Source organism: Octodon degus, unplaced genomic scaffold (genome assembly GCF_000260255.1).
Source record: "Octodon degus isolate 3935 unplaced genomic scaffold, OctDeg1.0 scaffold00299, whole genome shotgun sequence".
In the NCBI taxonomy this organism is placed as follows: Eukaryota; Metazoa; Chordata; class Mammalia; order Rodentia; family Octodontidae; genus Octodon; species Octodon degus.
The window spans coordinates 821,373-838,149 of NW_004524875.1; positions in this window are offsets into that span (position 1 = coordinate 821,373).

Sequence of the window (16,777 nt, forward strand, 5' to 3'; positions counted from 1 at the left end):
GCTTTTTAGCTTGTATGGATTGAATGTTCTCCAGTGCATAATGATGCACTCTAAAGGAGTAGGAGACTTTGACTATGAGATTCCCATAATCTGGAATGCAAAGAGAGAGAGTTCTGGACGTCTCCACCTTACCTCTAATTGATTCCCCCTCAAGGCGTCCCATGAATAGACCACCCCAGAGCAGGTGGATGCTCTTGCAGAGAGGGGAGACAAGATCTGACCAGCCTATCCACCCTCGAACAGTAAAATTAATTTTATGTGTTTTCTATTTTCAGAGATTACTAGAAAAATTTGAATTGCTCGTGTATATGTGCACTGAGTGGTGTCACTGTACATTGTCTTTTCACTCTGTTGGCGATTTTTTTTTTTCTGTGCAAAAGCTTTTTAATAGGATGAGATCCCGGTTGTTGATTGGGAGCATAGTGACATTAACTTGGCATGCATTTGCATTTTTTGCACCGTGTCATGCACATAATTGATTTTCACTAAATATATATTGTCTGAATAAAAATTGTCATATATTAGGAAAAGTAAGTCTAACTATGCTTTCCAAAAATTAATTTAAAATGAGTGTATATTTCAGCAAAAAGACAATTTTAGAAAGTTCAGGCAATGAGAAAAAGGGGAATTTTTCTCCTCTTTGACACAAATCAAACCATCAAGTCCTATAAAACCCTCATGACGCTTTAAGTATCTGCTGCACTAATACCATTTCTCGTGGGGGTTTCTCATCTATCTCATGGCTGCAAACAAAAATCATCACAGTTCTAAAATACTTTCCAAGTACTATGAGAAACTATATCTAGGTTAAACAGGTTAAAAAATGAGTGAAGATTTGTTGGCATTGCATGGAAGAAATTGTGTGCTGGAATAGTTATTTAATATCTACAATCCCCATTTCCTCATCTACGAATTGGGATTAATAAAATTCATTAACACTGATCTCTGAAGAATGGGTTGAGCGATTAGTACTTGAAACCTAATGAAAATCCAACGCATGGTGCTGTCCATTGTCATTGCGACGGTTGCAACTATCTCTTTTTTTAACACTTCTAGAAAATTTTAAAGCCATCTCAAATAATCTTCCTTTTGATAGTTCTTCCTTTTCTAAAGTAAATCACCTTTACCTTTAGTGTCTTGATTATCCTGGAGCAATCAAGCGAGCAGTTGGCACAAAATAGCCCTCAGTAGAAAGAGAACTCAAAGAGAAGTTCATGGGGCCGGGGAGATGGCTCAGTAGAATGAATGCTTCCCTGGCAAGCACAAGGGTCAGAGTTCAATCCCCGGTCCCACCAATAAAATAAAATAAAAAAACAGAAGTTCATAATCTGATGTGTTTCTATAATAAGTACAGCTGCTATGATTTAACATATGAAATAATCAGTGTGGTATTCCTAGTTACAGCAGTCTAAGGACCTTAGATTCCTAGGAATGCTGAGACAGGTGTACGTAGCATTATTCTACCCAGCAACCCTTGGTCTTTGTCAGTTGCAAGTATGTACAAATATAGCCATTTCCCTTAGTATTTCTATCATGCTCCACTTGATAGAAAACAGCAGAGTCAGAGCAGCATGAAAGGTTGGGAAGCTCCATGTTCAGGTCTGGCACCACATTTTCAACCTCAATTCAACAATCATTTCTTGGATATACGTAAGTCTCTAAAAGAGGATAGCTAAACATGGTCCCTTGTACAGAAAAGCTCATTTTATCTGAGAAGTAGCATATGGTCAGAATTTCCTAAATACCACTTTAAACATACCCATAAAACTCCTTCAAAGAAAAGGAAAATTATTTTATGCTTTCCACCTTCTGGTTAATCCATCTCATGCCACCACTCCCCTAATTAGCGAAGATATTTGAAATTTAAGTCCTTTTTGAAGCAGAGAATCGCCAGTTGGTGCACCAACTGGGAAATGGAGTGCTTCCATATTGTAATCCTCATGATCATTTTAAGAATAAAATGAACCCAAAACATCATTTTCTCTCCCTGCCTTGAGGCTGGCTACAACTCCAGCATGCCCCAGCAAGCAGATCTCAGACATCTCCAACGATTTGTTTTGCCAAACGTTATGCTGACATGTTTTTGTCCACTTCTGAGAGGCAAGATTACATTGCATGTTAATTTTCCATACCTAAAATATGTTATCTGTACTCACTCAAAAAGCACACAGTGTATATAAATTGTAGAACTGGCCATCAATTTTTAATGTGGATGGAGGGCTCTGAAAAGGCAGTGAGGGTCTTTCCTGTTTCAAGGCTGAGGAAAGCAAACATTGTTCTAACCTTGCTATGCTCTGGCTCGCAGCTACCCCACCACTTTACTGGAGCTTCTCGTGCATTACCCAATGGTAGGCGTCTGTACTTTTCTCTCCTACATCTGGTTCGTCTCAAACTCTTAAATTTTTGCACTTTCTGTGCAATTATCACATTCTTTCTCTATTTTTCTCCCTGCTCTATTGCCTTGTTCATCATATACTGTGCTGCATTTTTACATGTTTTGACTTTTTAAAAAGCACTGTCCTGGGGCTGGGGAGATGGCTCAGTAGAATAACCGCTTCCCTGACAAGCACAAGGGTCTGAGTTCAATCCCCAGTTCCACCAAAAAAAAAAAAAAAAAGTACTGTCCTTTTTTTCTCCCCTTCTTATAATTTTATTGCCATCACCTTTTCAGTTGCCACGTTCTCTACTGTCCTGGTAAACACAAGCCTCACAGTTTTGAAATCTAACTATAACCTGCAACTCTCCCTTAATGCAATCAAGCGTGGGTCTCTCCCTCAGTTTATTAAATGGCTGTGTGACTTGGCCAGCGAGGCAAGCCTGGGCGTCAGGCTCCCCGCTCAACTACACAGCTCAGGAGTGCTGGGTTGGGCCACACACCCTCCACTCCCTCATTCTCCTCTCTTAAGGAGGAAAAAATAGGGTGAGTGCCAGTTTCAAAGAAGGATTGTTTAGAGTCACAGAAAATGTTGCCTCCACTCTAAAACCTACTATATGATTTTTAGGTGGCATTTTATAACTTTTGATTTAGAAAAAATGTGGAGTTGGATTGATATGGCAGCTTTGTCTACAATCTGTTGTGGCCCAATGGTTCCAGTGGATCAGTTAGCCACGTAGGAGCAGCGAGAGGATTCCACCCAGTTAATCTCATCTGCCATAGATTAGTTTCTTATACAGTGTTCCTCTCAGTCTCATGGCTAATCCAGTGGTACAAGACTGTAACCACATGGAGGGTTATCTCAACTCCTTCGGTTAAATTAATAGGATAAACAAGGAGAGTTAATTTGATATTAATTGTCGTGACCAAAAAAGACCCCCTTCCCAAGGAAACAACACTCACATCCTAACCCCTGGAGTCGGGAATGTGTTACTTACATGTGAAGGAGCTAAGAGTGGGTATGGAATTAAAGTTGATGCTTAGCTGCCAGCAAGACAAGGAGATGCGCCTGGGACCCCCAGGGGGGCCCTGTACAATGTAAGGGTCCCCGCAGGGGCAAAAAGACGCAGGCAGAGGGCAAAGAATCAGAGCTAAAGCGCGCTCAGCGAGAGTGGAAGGCCGCGGAGGCGGGTCCGTGCGGTGCCTTCCCGCGTGCCCGGCCGGCCGGGCGCCCCCGCGCTGGAGGCCCAAAGAGGAGGAGGACCGACCGTGAGGCGCGGTGCGGGTCGCTGGGAGCTGCGAGGGCAAAAGGAAGCGAAGGCCGGCGCCGGCGCCCAAAGCCATTTCAGCTTGCTGATCGCCAGAACTGAAGTGCAAAAAGTTTGTGTTGTCTTCAGCCAGTAACTTGTGATCATCTGTTAGCAGAAACAGAACGCGAATAAGATAATACATGCATCCAGAGTACCATTACTGGCTTTTAAAATGTGTGCTAAAAAGACCAAGTTAGCAGCTTTTTTCAAAGCCCGTTGAGCTCAGAAAGGACACAGAGCGAGGGCCAAATGCAGCAAGACGCGGGCTTCCTCCCGAGAGCCGCCGGGCAGCCTGCGGACGAGGAGCGCCTCCCTCCTGCGTCCTGGCGGCGGTTGTGGGCCAGCACTTTCTGCAGAAAATAAGGTACTTAAATAGATTCGTCTATAGCTAATTAGTTCTCCTTTCACTAAATCATGCTGCCCAGGACGTAAGTTTAAGTTTTGTGTTTCCGTTATCAGAGCTACATTTTTTTTGGGGGGGGGGGGACAGGATGAGGGCCTGGGAGATGGCTCAGTAGAATAAGTGCTTGCCTGAGTTCAATCCCAAAACTAGGATGACTTAGGTTTGGGCTAAATGCTTATGAGCACTTAACCCTGAGGTATGTCTAAACCATCGCATTTACTGTTGTTTTTCTTTAATTTGGATAATTTGAAGCATGTAATTTAAATTGTTAAATCCACAGTCCAAATGGGTTCTGTTTGCCCAGCAACTCTGTTCTTAAATTTTGGTGGACTATTTCTTACAGCAAAAATTATATTTAAAAATCCTAAAATAAGAAATATTTTAACATTATCATCCTTATATAAGGAAATGTCAAAAGCATTAACTTTCTAAATAATGCTAGATTTGTATTTTGTGTAAATGCTTAAAATTACCTGGATACTCTCTTACCTAATTCATATGTTTTGCATGGGAATATTTTAACCCTAGATGAGATTCGAGTTTCTGAAATTTCAGGCTAGTTAATACACAACAAAACTCTTAAATTAGGTCTGTAGTATCTGGATATATGTGAATGAAGTTTTAAAATCTTGTTAGGCAAAGAAAGCCCCTGACAAAACTATTTGAATGCTGAAACTATTTGAATGCGAGTCTGGTTTTCTACATTTTTCCTGTAGGTGAGAAGCAGCAATCTTTTCTACATGAATGACTTTGTGCACATGACTTAACCCTCATCCTTCACTGTGCTGTACAAGAATGGTTAAAATTCCACGACGTTGTGACTACACAATGTGCTTACGTGCACAGTAAGAACAGTGAACACTAGAAAAGCTTCACAATTTCTTACCATGAATAAGCTTAAAATTCTAAGCCTAAAATCACAACTCTCCAAAGTTAATTACCAATAACAATCAGAAAATCAGTGTGAAATGCCCAACTTCAATTATATACATATCAGAAGTATGAGTAATTCTCTAAAAATTCCCCCTCCCTTTCCTCCTCCTCCTTCTCTGCCTCTGTCCAATTCTCATTTACAACCCTGAGTCTTTCACATATTTTATGTTTCTGATATATAGTTTTCCTTTTAAATCTTAGAAATACTATTTAAAAGACTGAAGATCCTGGGGGCGGGGGATGATTGGAGTCAGGCCAGAAATTTCTGAGGGTTCCTACCAGACACTCTCTTCCTATAGCCGCCTCTCTCCCTGAGAAGTCTCCAGTCCCGCCAGCATCTGCTGTGGGATGGGAGGAGAAGTTCGAGGCGTGCCTGCACCTGAGCAAGTCCCCATACTGTGAGACCAGATCCCAAAACTTCACCTTGCTCTGTTTTCACATATTTTATATTATTTTTCTGGTTTGTCTTAATTTTTTCTTTCTGTGCTGAAGATATACCAGCACTTACTAATCTTTGGAATAAGTCTCTAAAAGCAAAAATAGAATATAATTTTCCTTTAAATATATTAGGGCTGTACTTGAATGTCTGGTTCTCCTTTAAGCTCCACTTTGTACTGCAGATTCATGTTGCCTTACAATCCTACATGATTCTTTTTCCCTAAAAAAGCAAAATAATGTCCTTTGGCAGGATATTTGGATGCTTGAACTGGCACTGAGCTGTTTTGCATCTCATTACAGTATGCAGCCTGGTTTCCAATAGCTAATTGCAACCAACATGGAATTACTGTACTTTTGTGAGACCCTAACAATGAAACAGGGAGTCGGGTGGAACCCATCACTGTGTGGGATTCATTGTGAGAGGAGAGGGTATCACACCCTACACCCCTCTACCCATGCATGCTTTTATTCCTTCAGGTTTTCACGCCTGAAATAAATTTACTGGAATCTCAGCCTCTACTATACATCAAGCCTATAATCCAAGAACAGCCAGGCCAAGGACATAATGTTCCATCTTCACAATCAAATACAGATTTCCCATTAAAAATAAAATGCACTAAGTCAAAAGATTTAATAGTATGGTCCTTTAAAAATAATTCCAGATGGCTAAATTGTAAAACTAAAAATATTCCACTATAAGAAATATTTTTTGCTTTATAATAATTTGTACAAATATCGATCACTATCTCCTAAAATGTAATTTTTTTTTCATTACATTTGAGTTTTGAAGCATTCCCTCTGGAGTTTGCTGAGTCTGGCAGCTGCCTCTTGCCCTGAAGACTGCTGGAGAGACCTAGTGGGCTAGCTCCTGCCTCCACCCCCAGGCTTCCTGCCAGAATTTATTGAGTTGGGGCAACCATCCTCACCCAGAAGTCCACCAGAAGATGTAACTAAAACAGTGACCTGAGGGAGCCTTGCAGAGCCCTTCCCTGTGCCAATGCACCATCAAGGGAGTTTTGCACAACTTCAGCCTGCGCTCATCAAATTGGATACTTCTTCAACAGTGACTTTCCTCTCTCTCCTTAATGATGTAAGAACCACATGAACACCACACACCAGGAGCTTTAGTGAGACTCCCTGCCTTCCAACTCTCCTGAAAGCCTTGCTGACCTGCACATTACCCATCTACCATCACTGCAAAAAAAAATGACAAAAGGAAGGAAGAAAAGGCAATTTCAGACCTCTAGCCCACCCAAAACAAGTCCAGAAGACAAGGTCATAGAAGAACTTGGAGGTCACACACCTGAAATGTCTGAGATGATAGCAACTGAAGTAAAGAAACAACTCTTCCTCTCAGGCTATGGAGAAAATCAGATCAAAATAATCTTTCAGGTACAAAAGGAAATGACAACAATCATAGAGGAATTATTCTATACATCTAAGGAAAACACAGATAAAAAATAGAAGGGAATGGTAAAATGATGGAAACATTGAATGAACAATACAAGAGATATTAGAATGCATTAAATATATTCAAACAGATATCTAGAATATTAATAATTTCATTGAAATCTGACAAAACTGCTTCAATGAAATGGAAGATAAAATTTCAGACCTTGAAGATAGCATTACAGCTAGTGTACATGAAAGGAAGCGTCTCTTAAAAATAATGAGAAACCAGGAAATAATAATACAACATCTGAAGATGATGCAAAGAAAAATAATCTAATACTAATAGGTGTCAATGAAACAACCGGAGACAACACAAAAGACTTAAAAATACTGTTGCAGAAGTAGGAGCAGAAAACTTCCCAAGCATGACAAATGAATCTGATATACAGCTGACTGAAGTCTATAGAACTCCAGCTAGTGATACTCAAAATAAATGGTCACCAAGACACATAATAATCAAGATCCCAGAAACTGAGCAAAAGAACAGAATATTAAAAGCTGTCAGAGAGAATAAACAGGTCACCCACCTATACTAGAAAGCCCATCAGAATCACAGCAGATTTCTCAACACAGGCCATCAAATCAAGAAGAGCTTGGAGTGAGATGTTTGAGATCCTGAAAGAAAACAACTTTCAACCCAGATTGATGTATCCTGAAAAACATTCTATCAAATTTAATGGAGAGATTAGATTCTTCCATGACAAAGAACAAAGAATATGAAGAAATTCATGACAGTCAAACCAATCCTACAAAGACTACTGACACACAATTTGGAAAGAGACAAAAATAGCCACAACTTCAACAACAACAGAAGAGAACTACCCAGCAGAACAAGTAATTAAGCAAAAGGGAAAAGCAAGGATCCTATAGTAGAAAAACATGACAAAGAAAAGTCAATACATATCAATTATGACTATCTATGTAAATGGCTTTAAATCACCAACCAAAAGAAGCAGAGTGGCAGAGTAGAAAAGAAACAAAATTCAACAATATGCTGAATACAAGAAACACATTTAACCTGAAGAAATATTAATACACTGAATGTCAAAGGATTGAAAACAATATTCCATGCAAAAGGAACCCAGGAAAAAAGCAAGAATAGCTATCTGGTTGCAGACAGTGTCAACTTCAAACCAAATGTGATTAAAAGAAACAAAGAATGTCAGTAAATACTTGTTAAGGGGAAAACTGCAAGAGGAAGAGATAACAAGTGTAAATATATATGCACCCAACATAGGAGCACCCAGCTGTACAAGACAAGTTTAAATGGACATGAAAAATCTAATGAGGAATAACATAATTGTACTGGGTACTTTAACACCCCCATTGACACAAAGAGATAAATCAACCATGGAAAAAATCAGGAAAGAGATAACAGAACTAAACTGAACTTGTGAAGAAATGGACTTAGTAGACCTTTATTGAGTGTTCCACCCAACAGCATCAGAATACACATTCTTCTCAGCTGCGCATTGGATGTTCTCCAAAATAGACCATGTGCTAGCATATAGAACATGCTTAAGTAAGTGCAAAGAAATTGAAATTATCTCACACATATTACCTGATCATAATGCAACGAAACTGGAAATTATTGACAAAAGAAGCATCAAAAATTCTATAAATATGTGGAAACTAAATAATACTCTCCTGAAAAATCAATGGATCACAGAGGAAATTAAAGAAGAAATTAAACAGTATTTACATTCTAACAAAAATGCAGATACAACTTACTGGAACCTGTGTGATACAATGAAAGCTGTGTTAAGAGGAAAACTGATACTAGTGAATTCTCATATCAGGACAACAGAATAAGTCCAAATGAACATCTTATGCTGAACTTCAAACTCTTAGAAAAAGAAGTGCAAGTCAAGTCCAAAGCCTAAAGAAGGCAGGAAATTAGAAACATCAGAGAAGAAATAAATCCAATGGAGATGAAGATACAAAACAAAGAATTAATGGGCCAGAGAGTTAGTTCTTTGAAAGAATAAATAAAATTGATAAACCCCCTAACCAATCTCATTTAGAAAATGAAATAAAACTTCCAAATTCATGCAGTGAGGAATGATAAGGGTGAGGGAGTTCCAGCAATGCAAAACGCCAGCCACCACAGACTCAGGAGCAAAAGGTCACTCACAATTTCCAACTGTTGGAAGAACTCAAAAAAGGCCCAAAAGGAGGAGGAGATGGCACAGTTAGCTGTGGTCTAGAAGATGACGAAGACATGGCACTTACAAGATGGGCAGGGATGGTAATTGGGCTTCCAAGAACAATTTATGAAAACTGAATATGCATCCTTAAAATAGAATGTGGACCTAAATACCCAGAAGCACACCCCTTTGTAAGATTTGTAATAAAAATTCATTCAGAGTTAATAGTTCTAATGGAGTGGTAGACCCAAGATCTACATCAATGCTAGCAAAATGGCAGAATTCATATAGCATCAAAGTTGTTCTGCAAGAGCTTCGGTGTTTAATGAAAATATGAAACTTCCCCAGACACCTGAAGGACAGTGTTACAGCAATTAATCAAAAACCCCACAGGCCCTCCCCACCAGCTCCCACCCTAATTTGAATTAAACAGTCTTCATTTTCCACAGTAGTAAATTTTCTAGTTATGTCTTGTAGAACTCAAAGTCCTGGAAAGAAAGCTCCCATTCAAGGCAGTTTATCTTAAGATACTAATTCTTTGTCCATTTGAATATATAAGTTGTGCTATAACAAATCACCCTATCAGGTGTAACCACTGTCCACATAGTTGAACTTCTGGGATCAAGAAAGTATATTTAAATAGATCCCCATCTGGACTGATGGGGCACATTAACTTAACTGTGAAAAGACACATCACGCAACCACCTTGTTGCTGATTTCAAGGCCCAGGGTGCTGCTTTCCCCCTCCCAGCTCTGCCTCTGCCACCTGGAGTCCTGGCCTGGGTGGCTGGTTGAGTCGATGTGAAGGCTTCAGGTTGCTGCCTTTGGGACTACTGTTGGGTGTGAGGGTGCTTTGCCTGGTCCCTGACTTCTATTTTTTTAAGTCTTAAGTGATGCCCCCTTCCAAGCCATCAATCTGTCCCACTCTCCTCCACTCCCAACCTTGGCCCAAACATGGGAGCACCCAACTATATAAGACAAATCTTAATGGACATCAAAAATCTAATATCCAATACCACAATCTTAAGAGGAGACCTTAACACCCCCTTATCCCTAAAAGATAGGTCAAGCAGACAATTAATTAGGAAATAAGTAGCAGAACTGAAACACAGCTTGCAACAAATGGATTTAGTAGACATGTACAGAGTATCTCACACAACCACAGCTGAATACACATTTTTTCAGTGGCACATGGGTCATTTTCTAAAATAAACCACTTACTAGTCCACAGGTCATGCTTAAGTATACGCAAGAAAACAGAAATTATCCCACGCATTTAACCTGACCACAGTGCAATGAAACTAGAAATAAATGACAAAAGAAACCAGAAAAAGCATAAATACATGGAAATTAAACAACGCCCTACTTAGCAACAAATGGGTCAAAGATTAAATTAAACAAGAAATTCAACAATATCTACAATTCAATGAAAGTCTAGTACAACTTATCGGAATTTATGGGATATGATGAAAGCAGTTCTCAGAGCAAAATTTATAGCTGTGAACTCACACATTAGGAAAATAGAACGTGAACAAATAAACACCCTAATGTTGCACCTCCAACATCTAAAAATTGAAGAGCAAACCAAACTCATAGTCAAAGACGGGAAGAAATCATAAAAATTAAAGCAGAAATTAATTCATTTGGAACAGAGAAAACAGTTCAAAGAACTAATGAATCAAAATACTCGTTCTTTGAAAGATTAAATAAAATTGATAAGCCCCTAGCTAACTTCATCAAAAAGAGAAAAGAAAAAACTCAAACACAAGCAATAAGGAATGACAAGGGTATAATTACCACAGAGCAATGGAAATTCAGAAGATTATAAACCCTGACCAGGTAGGATTCATCCCAGGGATGCAAGGATGGTTCAATATATGCATATTTATAAATGTAATACACTATATCCATAGAGGCAAATCTAAAAACCACATGATCATCTGACTGATGCAGGAAAGGCTTTCGACAAAGTCCACCACCCACTCATGTTCAAAGTCCTACAGAAAATTGGAATAGATGGGCTTTACTTCAATCTGATAAAGGCAACTATGACAACCCAAAGTCTAACATAATTCTAAATGGGGAAAAACTGAAATTTTTTACTCTCTGATCTGTTACAAGACAAGGATGTCTTCTATCACCCCTCCTATTCAATATAGTCCTGAATCAATAGTTAGAGCCATTACACAAGAGAGAGAAATAAAAGGAATAAGAATAGGTAAAGAGGAAGTTAAATTATCATTATTTGCAGATGACATGATACTTTACTTGGAAGACCCAAAAAATTCCACCAAGAAGCTACTAGAATTGATACACAAATTCAGTAGCATAGCAAGATACAAAGTCAATACCCAAGAGTCAATAGTATTCCTCTATACAGATAAAAAAACACACTGAGAGGGAAATTATAGAAACAATACCTTTTATAATAGCACCGCAGAAAATGAAATACCTTGGAATTCATCTAACTGAAGAAGTCAAAGATCTTTTCAAGGAAAATAATAGTACTCTGGAAAAAGAGATCGTAGAGGATTTCAGAAAATAGAAAAATATTCCATACTCCTGGATAGGAAGAACCAAAATTGTGAAGATGGCCATACTCCCCAAATTGTACAAATTTAATGTGATCTCTATAAAACTACCACTAACATACCTCACAGACGTAGAGAAATGATTCCTAAAATTTATGTTGAACCAGAAAAGACCTAGAATAGAAAAGGCTATCCTAGCCAACAAGGACAAGGCAGGAGGCATTACAATTCCTGACTTAAAATTATACTACATAGCTACTGTGATAAAATCAACATGGTACTGGCAACAAAATAGACTTGAGGATCAATGGAATAGATTAGAAGATGCAGAAGCCTCTATAAACACACTCACCCACCTTATCTTCAACAAAGGGGCCAAACATGCTTACTGGAAGAAAGATAGCTTCTTTAACAAGTGGTGCTGGAAAAACTGGCTCTCTACATGCTCAAAACTAAAACTTGACCCAGGTCTATCACCAGGCACTAAGCTAAAGTCAAAGTGGATTAAAGATCTAAACATTAAAACAGAAACACTAAGTCTTCTGGAAGAAAAGTAGGAGGAACTCTTGAAGACATAGGGGTAGATGAAGAGTTCATGAACAAAAATCAAATCACATGGGTAATACTTGAAAGAATTAATAACTGAGACCTCCTCTTATTGAGAAGTTTTTGCATGTCAAAAGAAATTACCAATAAAGTGAAAAGACAACCCACAAATTTGGAAAAAATCTTGACTAATAAGCACTCAGACAAAGATCTGCTGTCTAGAATTTATAAAGAACGAACAAATATTAGGGCCCCAAAATTTAAAGACCCAATCCTGAAATAGGCATCCAAGATGAACACACACTTCTCAGAGGAGGAAATTAAAGAATAGAATAAATATAAGAAAAAATGTTCCACATCACTAGCCATCTGTGAAATGAAAATTAAAGCAACACTGAGATACCATCTCACCCTGGAAAGAATTGCTATCATAAGGAAATCGCCCAACAACAAATGTCGGAGAGGCTGTAGGGAAAAAGGAACCCTTCTCCACTGCTGGTGGGAATGTAGACTGGTGCAACCATTATGGAAATCAGTGTGGAGACTCCTTAGAAAAGTTGAACTGGAAATCCCATTTAAACCAGCTATTCATCTACTGGGGATTTTCCCGGAGGAACTGAAAACATCATATGATAGTGATATATGTGTACCAATGTTTATAGCAGCACAATTTGTGATAGCAAGATCTTGGAAACAACCAAGATGCCCATCATCTGAGGAACAGATGAAAAAGATGTGGTATTTTTATACAATGGAGTATTATTCAGCTACAAAGAATGATAAACTTGAAGCTTTTATATTTAAGTGAATGCCACCTAAAGATATACTCATAAGTGAAATAAACCAGACCCACATATCTAAATATCATATGTTCTCCCTAGTATAAGAACCCAAAAGAAAAAATAAAAATAGAAAGGCATAACACAATTAAAAGGAGAGAACTTGAGGATTAGACAATGAAGAGAAGGCAAGGAGAAAAGCTAGGAAACATGACAGGGGCAAAGCCATACATTTACATGCACGAGATGGGTGAGGCAATGATCCTGAGAATCTTCAGCATGTTTTTGAAACTAGCAGTTAATTGGTAGGATTCTCACCCTGAATAAGTATATATGCTGATACCTGTGAACTTAGCAACTGCACTGAAGATAGCAATGTGAAATGGTAGGGTCATGCTTGGAATGCCTGTCATTCTGGTCTTCTAAATACATACTGATTGTCATGACATACCAATTACTGCCATACTGTCTCTCAAGTAAATGTTTGTTTTTTAAAAAGGGTAATAAATGAAAACAAAAGACTAGAAAAAGAAATGTCACCAGACTGTCCTGCTACAATGCTCTATATGGTTAGATTTCTAAATTTCTGTGTAAATATATGTAACTGTTTAGCCCTATTTTTAAAATACTTTTTATTTTTTTAGTTTTTTTCTTCATATTCTGGAGGGACTTAAAGCTTAACATATCTATACTTGATGGAAAATCCCTGTTCCATGTTATGCCTAAGATGTTTGATATTCAGACAGATAGTGAGGTTCAGCTCAACTGCCTATATTGTAGCATAATAATAACAAGTTTCTCTTCTGGAGGGTTAACAACCTAAGTTTGCAACCAAAAGTTAGAGAAAAGTAGGGCTGCAAGGACAGCCAACATTTTGTTCCCAGCATTTCAAGGTCAGTGAAGACTCAGGACATAGGAGAGCCTATACTGTAACATCAGGTAACTCAGTAGTGTCCCAAATTTTCTGATCAAGGAAATTAGGGGGCCACAGAGGAAAGTGATCAATGACATAGAGTGTGCCTAAGGAGAGTCACATGGAGAGAAAACATTCTCTCAGGCTTTCACAGACAGCAAGTTGGTCAAGCAATGGCCATGACTCATCCACATGGCTAACACTGACAAAGCATCTACAAAGTGCAGTACAGGGTTTCAGGATAAATCCTGAAGGGATTTGACTGACCTTGTCAGATAAAAAAGTTACACTTCTTGTTATATAGGTCTTGCTTTATCTTATTCTTAACCATCTAGCAGTAAAGTATAAAAATGAAATATAAAAAGTAAAGCCATATTAATATGCTGAGCTGTAAAAGGCTCAAGTCAACAACTTCTGACATTGCCATTCCTATGGAAAACCCACTACTATTATGGGCTACTGGACTATATTGGGAATATTTTGCTGAATTCACACACCTACAATATTTAAATGACAATAGAATGCCCTTCTCTGAGAAAACTATCCAAAAAAGGGGGATATAAATGGAGGACAATTTTGTATCTGTGTACTCAAAATAGGATAGATATACAGCTGCATTCTCTTAATTCAATGAATAGAAAGATTTGTTCTAATAGTATTTGTGGACAGGATATCATATCTGCATCTTGTACAAGGAATGACCACTAAAACAATGTGAAATGTATTAATTATTGAAACTGTGCTAGTATTTGGTTTTGAAACTGTCTCATTGCTATTTGTTTCTCAATAAAATTATTTTTGAAAAGAAAAAAAAATTCTTATCTCTACCAACAACTTTTCCACCCAAATAAGGTAGCAAGTCAAAATGTAGTTCATTTGAATTCACTAAGGAAAACTTAAAGGAACATTAAAAATTCCTCAAGACCCATTCTTTACAGCAATTTGAAATCTGCATTCAAAGTCAGGATTCATATATGTCTTAAGATGTGGCTCATGGAAACCTTCTGAGTGGCTGGAGGTGTTCACAATTCAGGACCTGGAATAAATGAGTGGACAAACCTGTAATCTAAACTATTAACCTGCATGATTTTTCTTGACCCCAGTTTGTTTCTCACATGTAGGTTCAATCTTTTCAGTATTGGGGTTACTGTTTTAGCAGAAGCCAGGAAAACAACTTTGTAGTATTTAGAATGTTATCTTAATGTATATTGTTTACTTTATTGTAAATAATGGTGAGCAGTGGTCAATAAATAGTTTTATATTCCTTTTGAAAAACCCAATGAAGTCAACACTCAATAGTCAATAGCATTTCTAGACACACCACCAAACACACCTAGAGAGAAATTATAGAAACCATGACTTTCACAGTAACACCTCCAAAAATGAAATACTTAGGAATAATTTCACAAAGGAAGTAAAAGATTTATAGAGTAAAAATTATAGTACTCTGATAAAAGAAATTGAAGAGAATTTCAGAAAATGGCAAGATATTCCTTGCTCCTGGATAGGAAGAACCAGTATTGGGAAAATGTTCATACTCCCAAATTGTCATAAAATTCAACGCAATCCCAATTAAAATACCATTTGTATACCTCACAGATCTAGAAAAAATATTCCTAAAATTCATCTGGAACCAGAAGAGACACAGATAGTAAAAGAAATCCTGGGAAACAAATAAAAGGCAGGAGGTATCAGAATCCCTGATTGAAATTAAAATACAAAACTGTTGTGATAAAATCATCATGGTTCTGGGGAAAAAAAAAAAAACAGACCTGAGAACCTGAGAACTGGTAGAAAAGATTAGAAGATGTAGATACAACTACAAACACACGCAGCCACCTTATGTTTGACAAAAGGGCCAAACATATTCATTGGAAGAAAGATAGCCTCTTTAATAACCAGTGCTAGAAAAACTGGCTTTCCACATGCCAAAGGATTAAAATAGACCCGTGCATATCACCATGCATAAAGTTAAAGTAAAAATGGATCAAAGATTTAAATAATAAAACTGAAACACTAAATTTCCTGGAAAAGAAAGTAGGTAGAAACCTTAAGGACATAGGGGTAGGTAAGAGTTCATGAACAAAAATTAAACTGCACAGGAAATACTTCAAAGAATCAACAATTGGGATCTCATGTTTTTGAAAAGTTTCTGTACATCAAAAGAGATCACCCACAGAGTAAAAAGAAAACCCACAAGTGGCAAACAATTATAGCACACTGTCCTTCAGCCAAAGGACTCCTATTTAGAACATATAATTTTTTTAAAAAATCAGGCCTCTAAAAGTCAAAGACCCAATCCAAAAATGGGTATCTGAGATGAATATACACTTCACAAATGAGGAAGTGAAAATGATGGCAAGTAAATACATGAAAAAATGTTCAGCACCATTGGTCACTCGAGAGATTCAAAACAGTGCTGAGATGCCACCTTATACCAGAAAGAACGACTATCATCAAGAAGTCAACCTGTAACAAATGAGAAGAAAGATTTGTACTAATAGCGTTTGGACAGGATATTCTGTCTGTGTCTTGTACTATGGGTAACCACTAAGAAGATAACACTGTACAACGTATTAATTATTGAGACTGTCCTATTAATCAGTTTTGAAACTGTCTCTTTGATATTTGTTTCTCAATAAAATAAAATAATTTTTTAAAAAAGAACAAAAATGAGAGAGGCTGTGATGAAAAAGGAACACTACTCCACTGTTGGTGGGAGTGCAGGCCGGTACAACCATTATTGAAGTCAGTATGGAGATTCCTCAAAAAGCTCTAACTGGAAGTCCTGTTTAACCCAGATACTCCCCTCCTGGGTATTTTTCCAAAAGAACTGAAATCATCATACCACAGTGAAATATGTGCACCCATGTTTATAGCAGTGCAATTTGTCATAGCTAAATCTTGGAAACAACCCAAATGCCCATCAACTGAGGAATGGATTAAAAAAA